This window comes from Talpa occidentalis, unplaced genomic scaffold, assembly GCF_014898055.3.
Source record: "Talpa occidentalis isolate TD23 unplaced genomic scaffold, MPIMG_talOcc4v2.1 talOcc4.10, whole genome shotgun sequence".
Lineage (NCBI taxonomy): Eukaryota > Metazoa > Chordata > Mammalia > Eulipotyphla > Talpidae > Talpa > Talpa occidentalis.
Window position 1 is genome coordinate 17487847 of NW_023600993.1, and position 18238 is coordinate 17506084.

General features: G+C 37.6%; 1 protein-coding gene and 1 pseudogene across 2 annotated transcripts in view; both read left to right on the top strand.

Annotated features, from left to right (window-relative positions):
• LOC119237557 (polypeptide N-acetylgalactosaminyltransferase 11-like) overlaps positions 1–16999 on the top strand; it is a 141436-nt pseudogene extending 124437 nt beyond the window's left edge.
• Positions 1–18238, top strand: part of UBE2E2 (ubiquitin conjugating enzyme E2 E2) — a 296676-nt gene that overhangs the window by 172717 nt on the left and 105721 nt on the right. The gene's annotated exons all lie outside the window — the stretch shown is intronic.

Genomic DNA, 18238 nt, shown 5'->3' on the forward strand with positions numbered 1-18238 from the left:
TCCATTTGGTATCTTATCATTTCTAACTTTTACTATTGCCTATAAGTACATCTCTCTTGTAATTTTTGGTTATTTTTGTCTACTGTTATGCAAAAATGTAAGTTCCAAATGGTAGGGACAATGTCTACCTTGCTATTACATCTCTAACTCTCTAGTTTTGTCTGGCTCATACGTGACACTTGTTTGATGGGTAAGTGGAGAAAGGAGGGAAAGAAAAAGTGAACATGAGGTTAACAATGAGTTAGAAAATATGTCTAATTGAGGGAACTGGTGGGGGGAATATTCTTGGCAGGAATATGAACAAATGTAGAAAAATAAGTGTAGTTGATAATAGTTGACCCTGACATCCATTCCACCATAGTAATTAATCCAAACCATTCATAATAATCATTTTTTGAGTGTGGATTGGCCTGAGCAATGAGGCAGGAGAGGAATTTGCAGAGTGGGATCTAGAGATGCTTTTCTCACTTCTGTGAAAGAGAACACAGAAAGTAATGCCCTCTCTCCTTTCTCAGAATTGGTCTGCCTAGATAACAGAATTGAGCTCCTGGGACTGCTTTGCTACCAGGTAGAACATAAAACCATCAGAAAGCAGGAAGGGAGCAAAGAGTTGGAGCCAGAATTCTGGTGTTCTGTACTCGTAAATTTGCTCTCTTGTATTTATTATAAGTAACATCATGAATTCCCTCTTTACCTATCTCAGTTTCAATTAGAAGTTCAGATGCTCTTAAGGAGACAGTGATTATCTAGATGATGAAGCACATTCATATTTGATAGTAGAGAAATTCATCCTGGAAAGATTAGGTTTTGAGACTCAGGGTTCTTCAATGGTAGATTGAAGCAGCATGTATAGTTTTAAGAACATAGAATCTGGGTGCGGACTGCCTGAGCTCAGATCTTAATTTCTCCATTTTCTTTCTGTGTGACTTCGGACAAGTTACGTAACACTTTCCCTACCTTGTTCTTAATGGGATAGTAATAGTACCTACCTCATGGGTTGTTAGGAAGACTAAAGGAGCTTGTCCATATAAAGCTCTTGGAACATTAAGCATTGAATACGCTAACATATTCTTAGTAGTAGTGATGTTTGCTTACTTTATAGTAATTCACAAGCTTCTTTATGCATAAGAACCGAAGAAGAAGTTTATAAAGAGCCAGTGCAGTGGGGGCTTCAAAACAGTAGAATGAAATGGAACAAATGTTCTGTTAGGAAAATTAATCTGTTTGGTATCTTTATGTGGAACTGGAGGTTGGAGAACAGAAATCAAAAAGTTTTCAGATGATTGCTTAAAATATGACAGAAAAAATTTTGGTGCAAAAAATCACATTGTGATTTGAAACCTCTGTGACTCAAAGAACCATAGTATTGCTGAAAGAATAAAAAATAAAAATGCCAGAGTCTTTTTTAAGGATTTAGTTGTTTGGTTCAATATAGTAGAGGTACTGTATCAAAAATTCTCTGTTTACAATTTCTGAGATACTGATATTGGTATTGCATCACTTGCATTCTGTATGTCTTGTTTTATACTTATTGATGTCGTGATAACTTTTCCATAGGTTAAAATTCTCTCATTTATTGAAGCATCGGTTACCTCACTAATCAGTTAAATCACTCACCTAAAGTCTTAGCTAAACTAGAATTTAAGCTGAAGGTGTAGTTTCTTTCTCCAGGTTATTGCTCCTATTTCTCCTTTCTCGGTCTCAGCCCTCACAAGTAAAGCACCATAAGAATAAACGTCTTCTTTGTGTAAGGATAGAAGACAAAAATCTGGTTACTACATCTTAAAAAAATTGTCTGAAAAAGAACCATTTCTTTGGTAATGAAAAGAAACATCCATGAATACTGAGTACAGTTTATGAGGGATCCAGAAAATTTCGAGCTGATTACAAGTATTCAAAAGATGTTTCATATATTAGCCAACATACTTTTTGCATCATAACAAGAATTAAATGTTTTGTCTAAATACTATTGGAAGGATGTTTAGTAGAGCCGTGTGAATTAATTGGAGAGGTTTGCATGCTAATGGAGTGTTAATATATTTTCAGGAACTTGTGAGAATCTGAAAAAGCTATTTGAGAACATGATCTATGCTTTTCTTTTACTAATCGAATTGGTTTTCTTTTAAAGTTTCTCTAAAAATATGATTTTACTTATGCCCATGGATGTGTGCACAGAGATAATGACAGTGTTCTGCCTGGCTTTCTAAAAACTAGTGTCCTCACTGTCCTGTTGCCTCTCTGTTGATAAGCAGAGACACAGTGTGCATGTGCTAGCAGAGACTGTCAAATATTGAAGTAACTAATGTTTACATTATGTCTCTTGACAAAAAAAAATTGTTAATTTAGAGTCATACTCTAATTTGCTTAAGTTTTAAGGGCCATTACATATTCACCTTGGATAGGATGGAAACATTTAACATAAGGGCCATCTCATTTCTTCAACTCTTGCTCATCTCCCCAGTCTCCCCCTTACTCTCTGTTGCTTGCTAGGTATCTGAGGTGCAGGAAGTGTGACTGTGTAAGGACCACTAGGTGAAGGAAAAAGAGAAGAGAAAATAACCAGTTTAAAATTATTTACAGTGTTTCTTGTTTTTTTAAACTCTGGATTTCTATTTAAACAAGATTGTATCCCAACTCCAGAACATGTAAATGCTGGGATACCCTACTTGGAGTAAAATACAAAGCTGAATTGTTATCAGTAATATACCTGCTTTCTCCTCTCAGTAAGGGAAAAAGGGGAGACTTAAGTGTCTTCCAAAAGCACCATTAGAAAAAAAGCATTGCTGTGCACTGAAGATTCATTCTTTGTTGTAGCATATTGAGTCCGATGTGGAGGTAAATGGATTTTTACTTCTTAAGAGGAAATGAGCAAATTTTCTTTACAAGCTCAAGATCTACAAGGTATTAGGTAGCACATTATAATACATTAAGAAGCTTAAATAACCAGACTATTAACTTTTCATGTTATTTTACCATTAAGATTGTCCTTTAATAAGAAATGTAGTCTAAAATTTTGACATGAGTACAGTATAATATATTTACTATGGATAGATTGTGATCACAAAAATTCTCATAAAAATTGAGCTCTGGTGTACATCAGCTGTTACTCTTCTTATCCTTTTCTTGGATGATTTATTTAAGGCTATCTTATGAGTTGCATGACGAAATTTGTAAATTTATCATCATTTCTGACGTATCTTTGAATTTACTCTAAATGCAAAATCAAGTTTTGCGGTAAGAATACAAAGATTTTTCGTCTGTGAAAACAACTTTATTTGCACTAGCCACTATATATGGAAAAAAACCTTCCTGTTCTCATTCAGTGTCCATTTGAATTACTGAACTCCGCAAGTAGACTAGCTACAGGTTGAGCATCTAAGTTTGGTGGATTTTTTTAATCATAAATGATTACATTTCTGGAAGTGTAGTATGTAATTACTACTTAGAATAAAACCTCAATATTTTGGTATTAAAATTATTTCAAAATATTTTCAATAAAAATGTGGTTAAATTAATCCACATACTGTAGTGAAGTTCATAAATAGTTATCAGAAAAGTGTGATGTTCAAATTCTATATAAACTTGCAATGTAAAACCACCTTTAATAATTTAACTGAAAAGCAGTAGGTAAACCCTACAAATCATGATATATGGTAATGTATACTCTTCAGTTCAGAAAATTTGGATAAATGTTCTGCAGCTATATCCAGAAATCAGCTTTTCAGAAATTTCTGTAAAGTATTCCCTGTTTTATCAAATATAATAATTATGTGAAATCAGCTTTTCAGAAATTTCTGTAAAGTATTCCCTGTTTTATCAAATATAATAATTATGTGATATAAGCAGTTTCAAATTCCAAAATGGCGTGTGTAGAGAGAAAAAAAAAAAAACATAGCCTTTCTTTTCTCAATTCTGATTACCCTTATTTGGGATAAGTAGCTCCTAATAAATTAATGCTTAAAGATTGTGAGCTGAAAGGTTCCATAAAGTACAAATTACTTTTTGTGAATTTGTAGCACCCCGTTAGTGTTGTAAGTGGACACTATTAATATATAATACCGAAAAGGCAGAATAAAAGGAAAGGTCAAAAATTGTAACAAAGTTCCAGCATTTAAAATGCAAATTTCGAGGGGGCGGAGCAACATGGCGGCGAGTAAGATCTCCCATTAAAAAAAGTGAATAGGGAGGAAAAGCGGCAGGTCCCAGTGAGAAGTGGGACACGGAAGATAAACGGGTGACGCCAGCGAACTGCCCGAAGAAGAAAGTGGCCATAAAAGAGGACTAGAAGGGAGGGAAGCGCAGAAACCTGCTCCCCTCCCCCGCCCACAGAGGCGGCACTCTCCGACCGGCAGACGGGAGGAAACAACAAACCAAAACGGCCAACAAGAACGAACGACGCAGCAAGCGGGACTGTGAGTGGAAAGGAACTATTGCAGCCACCACACCCCGTGAACCGGAGCTGTGGAGAACCCTGCAGGATCCGCCGCGGCGGTGAGCGAACGGCTCCGGGCGCCATTAGAGAAGAACAAAGATCCCGGGAGACTCGCACACAGCCCGGGCTGCCGGTAAGCTGGCGCGGAAACGCGGCGCGCTCGGGGAGCTTGAAAAGGAAGTGCAGACCTGGATCGCGGCTGCCCAGGTCCCCGCGCCTGCGACCTAGGCTTGCGGGGAGACGACCTAGGCTTGCGGGGAGACACACGGAGGTCCTCACTGAGGTGAAGGTCCCTCCCTGAGTGAGCAGGAACCAGGCGCCCAGACACGGGAGCTGTGCAAAAGGCGCCATTCCCGCGCCACTGAACTGGGCTACAGCCCGCGTCCTGGAACTGAGGGCTTTGAACTGAGACCCGGGGCACGAAAATTCGGGGCGTGGGTTCTCCACGACGGTGGGGCACAAGGCAGACACAGCACCCCAAAGCTGTTGAGGTGTACCCTACCATTCCCGCTCTGTTCTCTGTCCCACGGGGTGGGGGGAGGCGAAAAACAGCCCCCCAAGGACAATAGGAGAGATCTCTGGCGCCACCTAGCGACCAGGAAAAAAAAAAGTCACTAACACCCTATAAAACAGGACATTTCTTAAGACTGCTTGAAAAGGGCAGAAGGTTTCTGGAGGACCCAGTGGCCAGCCGGGAAGTTATTCCACGCCAGGCCCCTTCCGACCAGCAGTCTGAGCCCACAGAGGGAGCAGGCACCCACGTCCGGGGCAGACCGGGTGCGCAGAAGAGTGTGCCTGAAACCGGAGGCGCAGGGACTGCATCCCGCTTCGCCATTTGAGAACAGGGACATTTCTTCAGTAAAAACTGCCTAAAACCAGCAGAAAGCTCCCCCAGAAGACAGAGATGGCTCCTGGAAGAGCCAGAGGGGAGCGGAGAAGTTCACCCAAGATGTCAGTCAGTCCGAGCAACACAGTGTCCCAACGCATACGACAAATTAGAAAACAGACAGTAGGGAGTAGAAGAACCACACGCAACCTAAAAACTCCTCAGGAAAGAAGCACACCACAAAAAGAAAACCACTCCCCAGATTGCAACGACAGCAACTTGGAAGAACTTCTGAGCCTTCCAGAAAGAGAATTTAAAATTGCCATGATTAAAAAAGTGATAGATCAGAAGAAGGAAATTGAGTCCCTAAAGAGGGAAGTAAGAGAAATGCAGGAGATCAAAGAATTAATGGAGGAACTAAAGAACTCTGGGAAAAGCAATGAAAGCAGAATAGATGAAATGGAAGAACGAATAAGTAATCTTGAAGACACAGAAATAAAAAGAACCAAAACAGAAAAGGAAAGAGAAGTACGAAGGAAAAAGAATGAAGAAAGACTTCGGGAACTATCTGACTCCATGAGGAAAGGAAATATAAGAGTTATAGGAATTCCAGAAGGAGAGGAGAGAGATGTAGGAACAGAGAAAATATTCATGGATATAATTGAAGAGAACTTCCCAAATGAGAAGAAGGAGCTGAAAATTGATATACAAGAAGCAAGAAGAACACCAAACTTCCACGACGAAAGGAAAAACACAGCAAGACACATAATAGTAAAGCTCCCAAGAATCCAGGACAAGGAAAAAATAATGAAGCTGACAAGAGGGAAGAAACAGATAACATTCAAAGGAAAACCAATCAGGCTGACATCAGACTTCTCTGAAGAAACACTACGGGCAAGGAGAGAGTGGAGGGACATAATCAACAGACTCCAAGAAAACAGATGCCAACCAAGAATACTCTATCCCGCAAAGCTCTCTTTCCTCCATGAAGAAAGAATATGGACCTTCCCAGACAAAGAGAAACTCCGGAATTTCATTGCGACTAAACCCCCACTCCAAAAAATACTACAAGGAATCCTAAAGCCAGAACCTCAGAGGGACGAATAACAACGAAAGAAGACCAAAAAAAAAAAAAAAGTTATTAAAAGAATAAATAAATAAAATCAAAGGAAAGACAAACATAATGGCAAATACAGATGCTAACATATCAATATTAACTCTAAATGTAAATGGACTAAACTCTTCAATAAAAAGACACAGAGTTGCAGCCTGGATTAAGAAACAAAACCCAACCTTTTGCTGTCTCCAGGAAACACATTTAGCTACAAAAGATAAAAATAGGCTCAAAGTCAAAGGATGGAAAACAATCCTACAAGCAAATGGGCCAAAAAAGAAAGCAGGAACAGCTATACTTATATCAGATAAAACAGACTTCAAACTCAAAAAAATAAAAAGAGACCCCAATGGTCACTACATTATGATTAAGGGGACAATACTTCAAGAAGAAATAACACTCATTAACATATACTCACCAAACGAAAGAGCACCAAAATATATCAGACAACTGTTGTCCTCTCTGAAAACAGACATCAGAGAAAACACATATGTAGTGGGAGACTTCAACACACCACTATCAACAATGGATAGATCAACAAGACAAAAAATAAGTAAAGAAACTAAAGCTCTAAATAAGGACCTAGAGCATTTGGGCTTAACAGACATCTATAGAACACTAAACCCAAAAAAAACGGAGTACACATTTTTCTCAAGCGCACATGGATCATTCTCCAGGATCGATCACATACTGGGGCACAAGACAAACATCAACAGATACACCAAGATTGAAATCATACCAACCATCTTTTCTGACCACGAAGGCATCAAACTAGAAATAAATCATAAAAAGAAGGCAAGGAACTATCCTACCTCATGGAGATTAAAAGCCACACTACTGGAAGACCACTGGACTAACGAGGAGATCAAAGAAGAAATTAAAAAATTCTTTGCAATTGCCTGAACAAGGAGCGAGCAGACCAATATCCTAAATGTATGGGATGTAGCAAAAGCAGTAATAAGAGGAAAATATATAGCAATAGAAACTCACATCAAAAAACAAGAAAGAACTCAAAGAAACAACCTAATCTCGAAGCTCAAAGATCTAGAAAAAGAACAACAAAAAAACCCCAGAACCAGTAGAAGAAAAGAAATAATAAAAACCAAAGCAGAAATAAATGAAATTGAAACTAAAAAAACAATCCAAAAGATCAATGAAACCAAGAGCTGGTTCTTTGAAAAAATAAATAAAATAGACAAACCCCTAGCCAGGCTCACAAAGGAAAAAAGGGAGAAAGCACAAATACACAGAATCATAAATGAAAGAGGAGAAATCACAACGGACACAGCAGAAATCAAAAGAATAATCAGTAACTACTATGAACAGTTATATGGAAACAAGTTCAACAATCTAGAGGAGATGGACAAATTCCTACAACTCTACAATCACCCAAAGCTAGATAAAGAAGAAATAGAACACCTAAACAGACCAATTACAAGCAGCGAAATTGAAATGGTAATTAAAAACCTCCCCAAAAACAAAAGCCCAGGACCTGATGGATTTACAAATGAATTCTACCAAACATTCAGAGACGAATTAGTGCCTATCCTTCACAAACTCTTCCAAAAAATTGAGAAGGAAGGGACAATACCAAACACGTTCTATGAAGCCAATATTACACTAATACCAAAACCGAATAAGGACAACACAAAAAAGGAAAACTATAGGCCAATCTCCCTAATGAACACTGATGCAAAAATCCTCAATAAAATTTTAGCTATCAGAATCCAACAATGTATCCATAAGATAATTCACCACGACCAAGTTGGATTCATTCCAGGGGCACAAGGATGGTTTAACATCCGAAAATCAATCAACGTTATCCAACACATCAACAAAAAGAAATATAAAAACCATATGATAATATCAATAGATGCTGAGAAAGCTTTCGACAAAGTGCAACACCCATTCATGATAAAAGCCCTTGAAATTCTTGGGATACAAGGAACATACCTCAACATCATAAAGGCCATCTATGACAAGCCAACAGCCAGTATCATTCTCAATGGTGAAAAGCTGAAAGCAATTCCATTAAGATCTGGAACAAGACAAGGATGTCCACTCTCACCACTGCTTTTCAATATAATACTGGAAGTCCTAGCCAGAGCAATAAGACAAGAGAAAGACATCCAAGGAATCCAAATAGGAAAAGAAGAAGTCAAACTATCACTATTTGCAGATGATATGATAATATACATAGAGAACCCCAAAATCTCCACAGAAAAACTAATTCAACTCATCAATCAATTCAGTAAAGTGGCAGGATACAAAATCAACACGCAAAAGTCAGTAGCCTTCCTATACACAAACAATAAATCTGAAGAAGAAGAAATCAAAAAAACCACCCCTTTTATTATCGAAACAAAAAAAATCAAATATTTGGGAATAAATCTAACAAAAGAGGTAAAGGACCTATACAAAGAAAACTATAAAACACTGTTAAAAGAAATAGAAGAAGACACAAAGAAATGGAAAGACATCCCCTGCTCATGGATTGGAAGAATAAACATTATTAAAATGGCCATCCTACCAAAAGCAATATACAGATTCAATGCTATTCCAATCAAAATCTCAATGGCATTCTTCAAAGAAATAGAACAATTATTGATGAAATTCATATGGAATCACCAAAAACCCCGAATAGCCAAAGCTCTACTGAAAAAAAAAGAAGGAAATGGAGGCATCACACTCCCAGGCTTCAAACTATACTACAAAGCCATAATCATCAAAACTGCATGGTATTGGAACAAGAACAGACATACAGACCAATGGAATCGAATAGAAAATCCAGAAATAAACCCACAGATTTATGGTCAACTAATCTTTGACAAAGGAGCAAAGACTATGCATTGGAGCAAAGAAAGTTTGTTCAATAAATGGTGCTGGGAAAACTGGGTCGCTACATGCAAAAGAATGAAGCTTGACCACTACCTCACACCATACACAAAAATCAACTCAAAATGGATTAAAGAACTAGACATAAGACCTGAAACCATAAAATACATAGAAGGAAATATAGGCGAAACACTACGGGATTTGCACATCAAAGACATCTTTACAGACACATCACCCAAAGCAGTGATAGTGAAGAGAAAGATAAACAGCTGGGACTACATCAAATTAAAGAGCTTCTGCACAGCAAAAGAGACAATAACAAAAACAAAGAGAAACCCCACCAACTGGGAGAACATTTTTGCAGCCAACACTAATGATAAAGGACTGATCACAAAAATCTGCAAAGAGCTGATGAGACTCAGCAACAACAAAGAAAATAATCCAGTCAAAAAATTGGCAGAAGAGCTAAAAAGAAACTTCTCTGAAGAGGAAATGCAAATGGCCAACAGACATATGAAAAAATGTTCAACATCACTTGTAATCAGGGAAATGCAAATCAAAACTACCATGAGATACCATCTCACACCAGTGAGAATGGCACATATTAAAAAAACTAGCAACAACAAATGTTGGCGAGGATGTGGAGAAAAAGGAACTCTTGTGCACTGTTGGTGGGAGTGCAAACTGGTCCAACCACTATGGAGAGCTGTGTGGAGATTTCTGGACCTACTAAACATAGAGCTTCCATATGATCCAGCAATTCCACTCCTAGGTATTTACCCAAAGGACACAGAAACATCCATTCCAAAGAGCACCTGCACTCCTATGTTTATAGCAGCACTGTTTACAATAGCTAAGCTTTGGAAACAACCCAAATGCCCAAAAATAGATGACTGGATCAAGAAGATGTGGTACATATATACCATGGAATATTACTCAGCATTCAAAAAAGATAAACACATGCAATTTGCAGCAACATGGATGGCACTGGAAGGGATCATGCTCAGCGAAATAAGCCAAAAAGAAAAAGAAAAATACCGGATGGTCTCACTCATAGCAGGAATCTAGAAAACTTAAATAAGGGACCAGGAAAATGAATATAAGAAAGTGAAAATCAAAATCAACAAAAAACTATGAACCAGAGACACTTTTTGGGGGTGGGGGCGGGAGGGGAAGGATTGGGGTCAGAATGGGGCGTTTGCAATTGTATGGGGGAATATAAAAATAAAATTTAATATTAAAAAAAAAAAATAAAAAATAAAATGCAAATTTCTAAATATGTTTAGATTTTAAATAAATTTTTTACATCAAGTAAGATATTTAAATTTATTATTTAGAAGGCTTTTATTATGTCACTGCATGTCAGTGTAATAGTTCTACCTTTTTGTTGATAAAGTGCTACTCTAAGTCTCTCTACAACTCTAATAAGTTCTCTTTTTCTCATTATTTTCCAAGTTTAGTAAATGACATAATACTTTTATTCTGTCCCAATTTAGTAGTAGTTTTGTCCATTTTGAGTACTTTAAATATTCATTTAAAGTTGATTTAAATACTTTAAAAGCCCTCCTCGTCACCTTTCCCCTATTTATATATGGATTCCTGTCCTGTTATCAGTAACAGGCTTCTTTTCTACTTCTCTTTTGTTGTAATTCATAATGAAATTAATGAGTTTTGTTATGTGTGATCCTCTGGGAGTAGACATTGATACCATGATAAAAAGATTATTATGCTGCAACTAAAAATATTAAATACATTTTCCACTTTTGATACCTTTAACAGATACTCCTCATACATGTGATGCTAATGTAAGCGAAAGTAACGATGGCTTTTAAATAGAAGAGTTGTACCCATACATTTATTCATTCAAAAAATCTCTACTAAATATTATTTCCTATATGCCAGGCACTGTTCCATGTCTAGGAGACTGCCGCATACCAGTTAGTCGTGTTCTCGTGTGTTGTTTCCCCCAACTGAATTGCTACGTTATTGATTTGCTCCCCTATCAGAAGCTATATTAGCTTTGTGACAGAAAGAAAATGTCACGAGTTTATACCTAAAAAGAGAAAATACGATAAAAGTCAACTGAGTAAATCCTACCATAATGTGTGAAGCTAGAGTCCTGTTTTATATGTGGATTTAGATGAAGACTGATAAGAGTTCTTCAAGTGCTTAGTTTTGTGTTTTTAGTTTTTGTTTTTTCCCCAAGTGTTATATGCAGAGAATGCTCTGATCTAGTGTCAACAGTAAATGTATGTGATTTTGAACATGTTTGGCTTTGTGAATTGGTTGTTACAAGTTTTTTTAAAGATGAATTGCAGCCTTATATGAGCTAATGACATCTTATTTACTGTAATTAACCAAAACATATGATTGTTGAATATTGAAAATGGTGTGAAGTATTAAGGAATCAAGAAAACACTTGTCTTTGTCTCTCTTTTTTCTTTTTTTTCAATTTCTAAAGACTGAGCCAAATTATGTGTAAATTTAATACTGTCTTTCCCAAGGGAAAGACAGACTTCACAGATTGAGAGTAAATGAAAAATCTGGCCCACCAGTGGCCTCCTTTTATAAGTTTATATCCTATAAGAAATGTGAATTACAGAAGCATATCATGTCTTGCTTTTTTCCAACATGTAAAATACAGGAATTCATATAGTTCAAGGGATGATAAAATTTTAAAGCTACTTTGTAAGGATGGAAGAGATTTTCCCCCCTTTGCCTCCCCACTTGTGTTTAAGATAAATCCTCAGGGGCCTCCCTGGTGGAGCAAGGGGTTAAGCACCACGCTATGAAGCAATCCGTAGCCTCTGCAGTATGAGTTCAATCCCTGGCCTGCCAGGAAGCATCCCACATGTGCAGCATACCTCTTCTGTCTCACCTGCTGCTCCCCTCAGCAGTGTATTTCAATCATTCTGTCTGTTCTGCTCCCCACTCTGTCTCTGGTGAATCTAGCACTGCCCCCCTGCATTTCTGGACTGTACCCCAGCTCTTGTATGCATAAATAAATCTTTTTTTAAAAAAAAATAAATCCTTGGTTTTATATTTAACTATTATATAGTGAAAATAATTTTCTTTGAGCATACAAATATAAAGATTTCCAATAGTCTGCAGCTAATATGCACTGTCTGAAGCTAATAGTTTGGACAGAATACTGCTGCTGTTGGAGTAAAAGGTAATGCTTTTGAGACCAGCTAATATACTTAACTATCGTGTATAAGCAGTGGGTGTTCTGCTTATTTTTATTACAAACTTTATCACTGTGCAATTTTTTTACAGCATGTTAACAATAATCTGCCTTAAGCTCTTGCTTAAATATTTATTGAATGTGGTAGCCAAGAAGCTATGTTTCAAAGGTACACTAAAAATATCTCAACATAGTATTCAGTTGTTTATTGAGTAACATAACCTGGATTATGGTTTATCTCAGCTTTATCATAATAAATAATATTTCAGTATCAAACTAGAATTCTGAAGAGAATAAAGTTTGTATCCCCTAAATGACAGAATTATGCATCAGCTCTGCTAAACTAGCCCAAATCTAAAATTAAAAAAAAAAAGTACAAAAAGGTACTATAAAATGCTGACCCCATGTGTGTCTAATAGGCTCTCTACACAGTTAAATAAATTTTATCCTCTCCCTCTTCTTTATAGTTCTAGCATTTCATCGGAATATGAATATATATAATACATATTTTATAATTTCCCTTCTTCCCAAATACATAAGCGTACAGATTTGTATAAATTAGATAATTACATAAGAAATTGAAACGCATAAGGTTGTACTGCTGAATTCAGGAAGGACTATTGCATTGGGTTGTATGTTTAAAAAAGTAATTGTCAACTGAAATGTGTTAATGAAAAATCTGAGGAAAAGAGAATTCTGCCAGAATAATGCTTTGTAAGTTCCATTGTCCCCCTCTCTCTTAACAGAAGCACCCGATTTTTTCATTTGTTTAAAAATAAAGCATTTTCCCACAAAAATGTTAGTTTATTAAAAGATCTCTTATCACTACAAATTATTGTACACTTGCATATCAAGATTCATGCAAAGTCCAGTTGAACCATCTATTCAGTATCTTGAAAGAGTCTTGGTTTCATGTCTATTTTCATTATTTACCTAAAACTCTCCTGGTTCTCTTTGTGATACCTGGAATTGATAGATTATTATTTCTCATTAACAAAAACAAGATTGCTTTTTAAATAAACTCTGCCACTTGTGCCCTCATCTTTTGTTTCAAACTCAATTATTACTATTATTACTAATTCTAACTCTTAAGAGTTTTAAAGAGTTGTGGTGATATGGAGGATGGTGATGGTATTAGAATCAACTCTATGTCTAGCCCTGTATGCTAGACGGTGTTCACAATAACTGCTAGACATGACACTCACAATAAACTGCAAGGTAAATGTCGTCAATCCTGTATTACAGAGTTAAAAGCTTGGAGAGCAAAGTTAACTGCTGTTTTGACTGCCTCTTCACCCTTCTGATGAGGGAAGGATCCTGCCATAGGGCTGTGGAGATGGCTGAACACATGAGACCCAGCACTGGCAGGAGGGCATACAGCTGTTTATCAGTCACATGTTCTCACCACTCCAGAGAAGAAGACTCTGCACACCATAGGTTGTACACTGGAGTTGCACTTACGAAGAGAGTGAATGTCTAGAGACCTAGGAACCTATGCTTTGGCTTTGTAGTATGACTAGGGTGGGCTATTCCCTGATTCCCACGGAAGGGGAAGGATGTGATTGGCTTATTTAAGTCATTTTGCAAGCTGAAGGGGAACTGAAACCTGCTACTTAGGGATAAGCAGAAATTACACCTGAGCACTTTGATAGAAAGTGTTAGGGACTCTTATCTATGGGACCAGTGTGGGGAGGGCAGAATCAAGGCCTTCCTGATTTTACCAGATGTCAAGGCATCACATAACAGTTAACTTCAGGCAGAAGTTGTGGTTTGGGCACTGAGTAATCCTTTAGCCACCACCACACATGGTGCTGCATTTCCTCCTGGGCAGCTTTGCCCGCTGAGGCTAATGCTGCAGGCTGTGGAAGGAGAGCAGATGTCACAGCCCGAGTCCTGGCAGGCTGCCATTCTGTGCTACCAGTGTCAGGGAAACTGAAGGTGGCCTTTCAGCTATGTGAGGTCTATAATGGGAAGTGTCATAGCTTGATATTTCTGTTATGGATGCCTTTTTACATCTGTGACTTGCACAGCTTTGTGTGTTTTTGGTTTTTTTGTTTTTGTTTTTGTTTTTGTTTGTTTTTGTTTTTTGTGGGACCCTCACTGGCTGCCGGGGAACGAACCGGTGCTGCAGAGGCTGCGGGCAGCCTGCAGCCCAGCGCTCAACTGCTGTGCCACCAGGGGAGATCCTGCACAGCTTTGTGTTTTATTATTTCAACTTTAGTGAGGAGACTCAGCCACTTGAAAATGTGCCCATCAATGGTCTGGTCCCCATGGACCATCCCCTCTACCCCCCACCCCTGATTTCATCACTGTGTCATTGGAGGTCCAAGTCAAGCATTAAGAGTTATAGTCCAAAGCAAACAAAACTGATAATGTGATAGCTAATACTATTGAAGATACAGAAAAAGCCAGTATGAAATTCTCTTCTGAATTGGGTATTATTTTTAATGAACACAATCAGAAGTAGAGAAACTTGGGCTATTAGAAATAAGCCTTCAGTATGCATATCATCTACTTGGGCTATTATAGAGATGTGCCAGATAGAAGGAATGAATGCAGCATGTAAAGACAAGTCTTACCTGAGAAATCTAACAGTTGTTAGTGTTGTTTTTACAGTGAGGCTTTGTTGTCCTTGCTCCAGACTGTGTACAGAGTCCTAGACTGCACGCCAGCCTGCCTTTGTCATGAAATCATCCTACTGGATGATGATAGTGACTTTAGTGATTTGAAAGAACTAACTAAATGTGTCCAAAATAACTTCCTGGAAAAGTTAACATATTAAAAAGTACAAAGTGGGAGGGAAGGATTGATTGAAGAAAGAATAACCGGAGCATTCCCTGCACAAGAAAAGTCCTGGTGGTCCTAGACAGCCTCTGGAAGTTAATGTGGTGTGCCTGCACCCCTTGCTGGTTGTCATCCATGAGGTCTGGCAGACCGTGCTGTGCCTGGTGATTGATACCATCCATCCATACAGACAGACACACTCACTGTTTGTCCCCTACTGGGGCTACACTTCAAATAGCACCTTTCTGGTCTCAGAAGACCAGAAGGAGCTTCTTCACCAATAAAGTTACCTACAATACCTGGAGGATTGTTTGCCATGAACAGAAACTATTCCAATGAGCTTCATAGTATGACAGTAGCATGGATATCTGGGGAGGAGAAAATTTAGAAATATCATTTCGGATTTGGAAGTATGGTAGTGAGCTCTTATACATCCCTAGCTCTGGAGTTGGAAGTTAGGTTGTCAATCACTTAAGTGGTAATTAGGTAATACTTACCAAGATAAACAGATATTGGCTCCAGTGCCAAAATCCATCAACCTATTTTCATTAAGAGGGCCAAAACACCTCCAAGGTCCTTCAACATGGAAGGCTCCGACAATCTCCAGACCAACAAGTATCTGGTTGCCCACGGCCACCCAAGTCAAAAAGGAGGTCTAGTGGTGCTTAAGGTGTGAGGCTGCCATGACCTAAATAAACCAGATCTGGATTTATAGTGAAGAGAATGAAATAGTTTTAAAAAAATCCTTTGCCTAGATATGTCTGATGTTTCCTTGACTGTGTTGTCTAAAATGAATTCTTGTAACTGTTCTGTATAGTGATCCCAGGTCAACATCTTAATTTTCCCAGGCTGTTTAATTTCTGTGTCAAGTTTGCTAATCTGTAGAATGGAAGTGTTTTAATAGATTAGGTTGTTGTGCATATAAAGTATATAGTAGCAAAGTGTTAATTGTAAGGGTATGGCATTTAATGAATGCTCATTAAGCACAATTTCTAATGATCATTCTCATTATTAAGGGTAAAATAGGTCGTATAAACTATAAATGTTATAGAAGTTCAGTAAAAGGAAAGATCTTTGCGATCTGAATCATCACTAAAACCTTTTATGTGAGGGCAGAACTAACTGAACATGATCGTCTCTATATAGAATCTTGATTGTTTCCCTCACACAAGCACACCATCCTCCTCTGGATTTCTCCCATGGTCCTTCTCCTGTAATACAGACCTTGATCTTCTTTATATCATGAACTGCATGTTTGTTCTCACAAATGGAGTATATCTCTGCATTCTGGCAAGAATTGTGCCCTGCACATTTGGACAGGTGACTTATTTATTTACTTGTTTGCTATAAGAAAGAAAACTCAGAGAGATGACATAAAATCAACAAGTTTAAAACTCTCTGCATGGACAGTGGATGCAATATGAGCATTGTGACTCCATAGATCAATTAGTTACTGGACATGGTCCAGTTAGAGTGGGGGGGGCAAACTATTTATTGGGTTGTCTTACAGAGTCCATTAAATTCAACAGTTGAAGAACATCATTTCAAGTCAGTTTCTGTGCTAGAATTGTGGGAGCACAAGCATGAACCGACATAGGGTTACCCTTAAAGCGTAAAAAAATTGATTCATTTGGGACTTGAGTAACTGGAGAGAAGGAGGAAGGGTGTGCCAGGCAGATTTCAGAAGTGGGACAAAAAAGATGCACAGAGTTGAAGCTATTCAGCAATTCAGGTTATCAAGAAAAAGTTTTCACGCAATAGAGGAAGGTGAGATTAGATTGAAGTAATGGTCCCAAATTACAGAGGATTTAGAATGTCAAGTAGAATGTGGGCTTTATTCTTTGGATATTTAGGAGCCTGTGGAAGGCTTTCCCCAGAAAAATTGGCAGAAGTAGTACATAAAATTAGATCAACATTTGTCTTTTGTTTAATATTACAAATTCCTTAAATATAAGTGTAAAAGGTTTGAATTAAAAGGAACAAATCTTCTCAACATATTTGTCAGTCACCTTTAGTAATAGCATAATTTTAGTTTTTGTCAGTTGGTACTAAGTAAATTTTACAAAATTACAATAGGCAGTTAGGACTGGCAGCCATTCAGGTCTTAGTCATGTAGTTTTTATTTAAATAATGTTTAAAATATTAATTTTTCCCTTTCGTTATATTTTATTATTATGAACTTGGTATATTCTTGAAACACTTATGAAATTAAATATTTCTGCATGTGACCTATTGCACATGTAAATCTTGGAAAAGAGAAGCTTAGCATAGTTCATAAATTGAAATATTTGGTTTCAGGTATACTCAGATTGAAACTACAGAAGAATCAAAATGACTGTAATTTTGTGATTGTCAGATTTACCTCTATAGCTGCAGATTTTCTTAACAACCACATCTCAGTATTCTCATAATGTTTGTATCTTTTATGCAAGTATGTTTGAATATTTCACACCATGTAGTAGTTAACTATTCTTGTCTTCATTTTAAGGAAATAGGATGTTTATTAGTTTTGTTTCCAAATAACTGTGAGATTATTTGCATCAACAAGGAGATCTGCATATAATATTTGGATTAGGAACTTAATGTCATACAAATATGTTGATCAAAAGAAATATTTTATATTTCTTGACATTGAGTTTGTGGTGTTTGGCTTTTTCCGTGTGATTTGGGTGAAAAAAGAAAGTTTTTATAGAGTACTTCTACGGATAACATGAGCCTGTTCCCTTCCTTTTGTATGTTGCAGAAGGTAGCCATTTCACCGAATTCCTTACTAACTGGTCACCACATGTTGTTACTTGGCAGATACGCAGAATCCAAGAATGTGTATTGTAGTACTGTTCCAGGAGATGCTACCAAACTCAAGGCACTCCTCCTCTCCAGGCTTGAATTCTGGAATCATGCTAGGGATTTTTATGGATACATGTTGGATTAAGGTAGATCTGGGAAATGGAGTGAGAATTTTAAGTGAGGCCTAGTGTTAGCTAGTGCCCATAGAGATTGAAGATCCCAGAGACTGTAAGAGGGAATCTCAGGGATGCATGCAATGAGAGTTCTGCAGCTTGT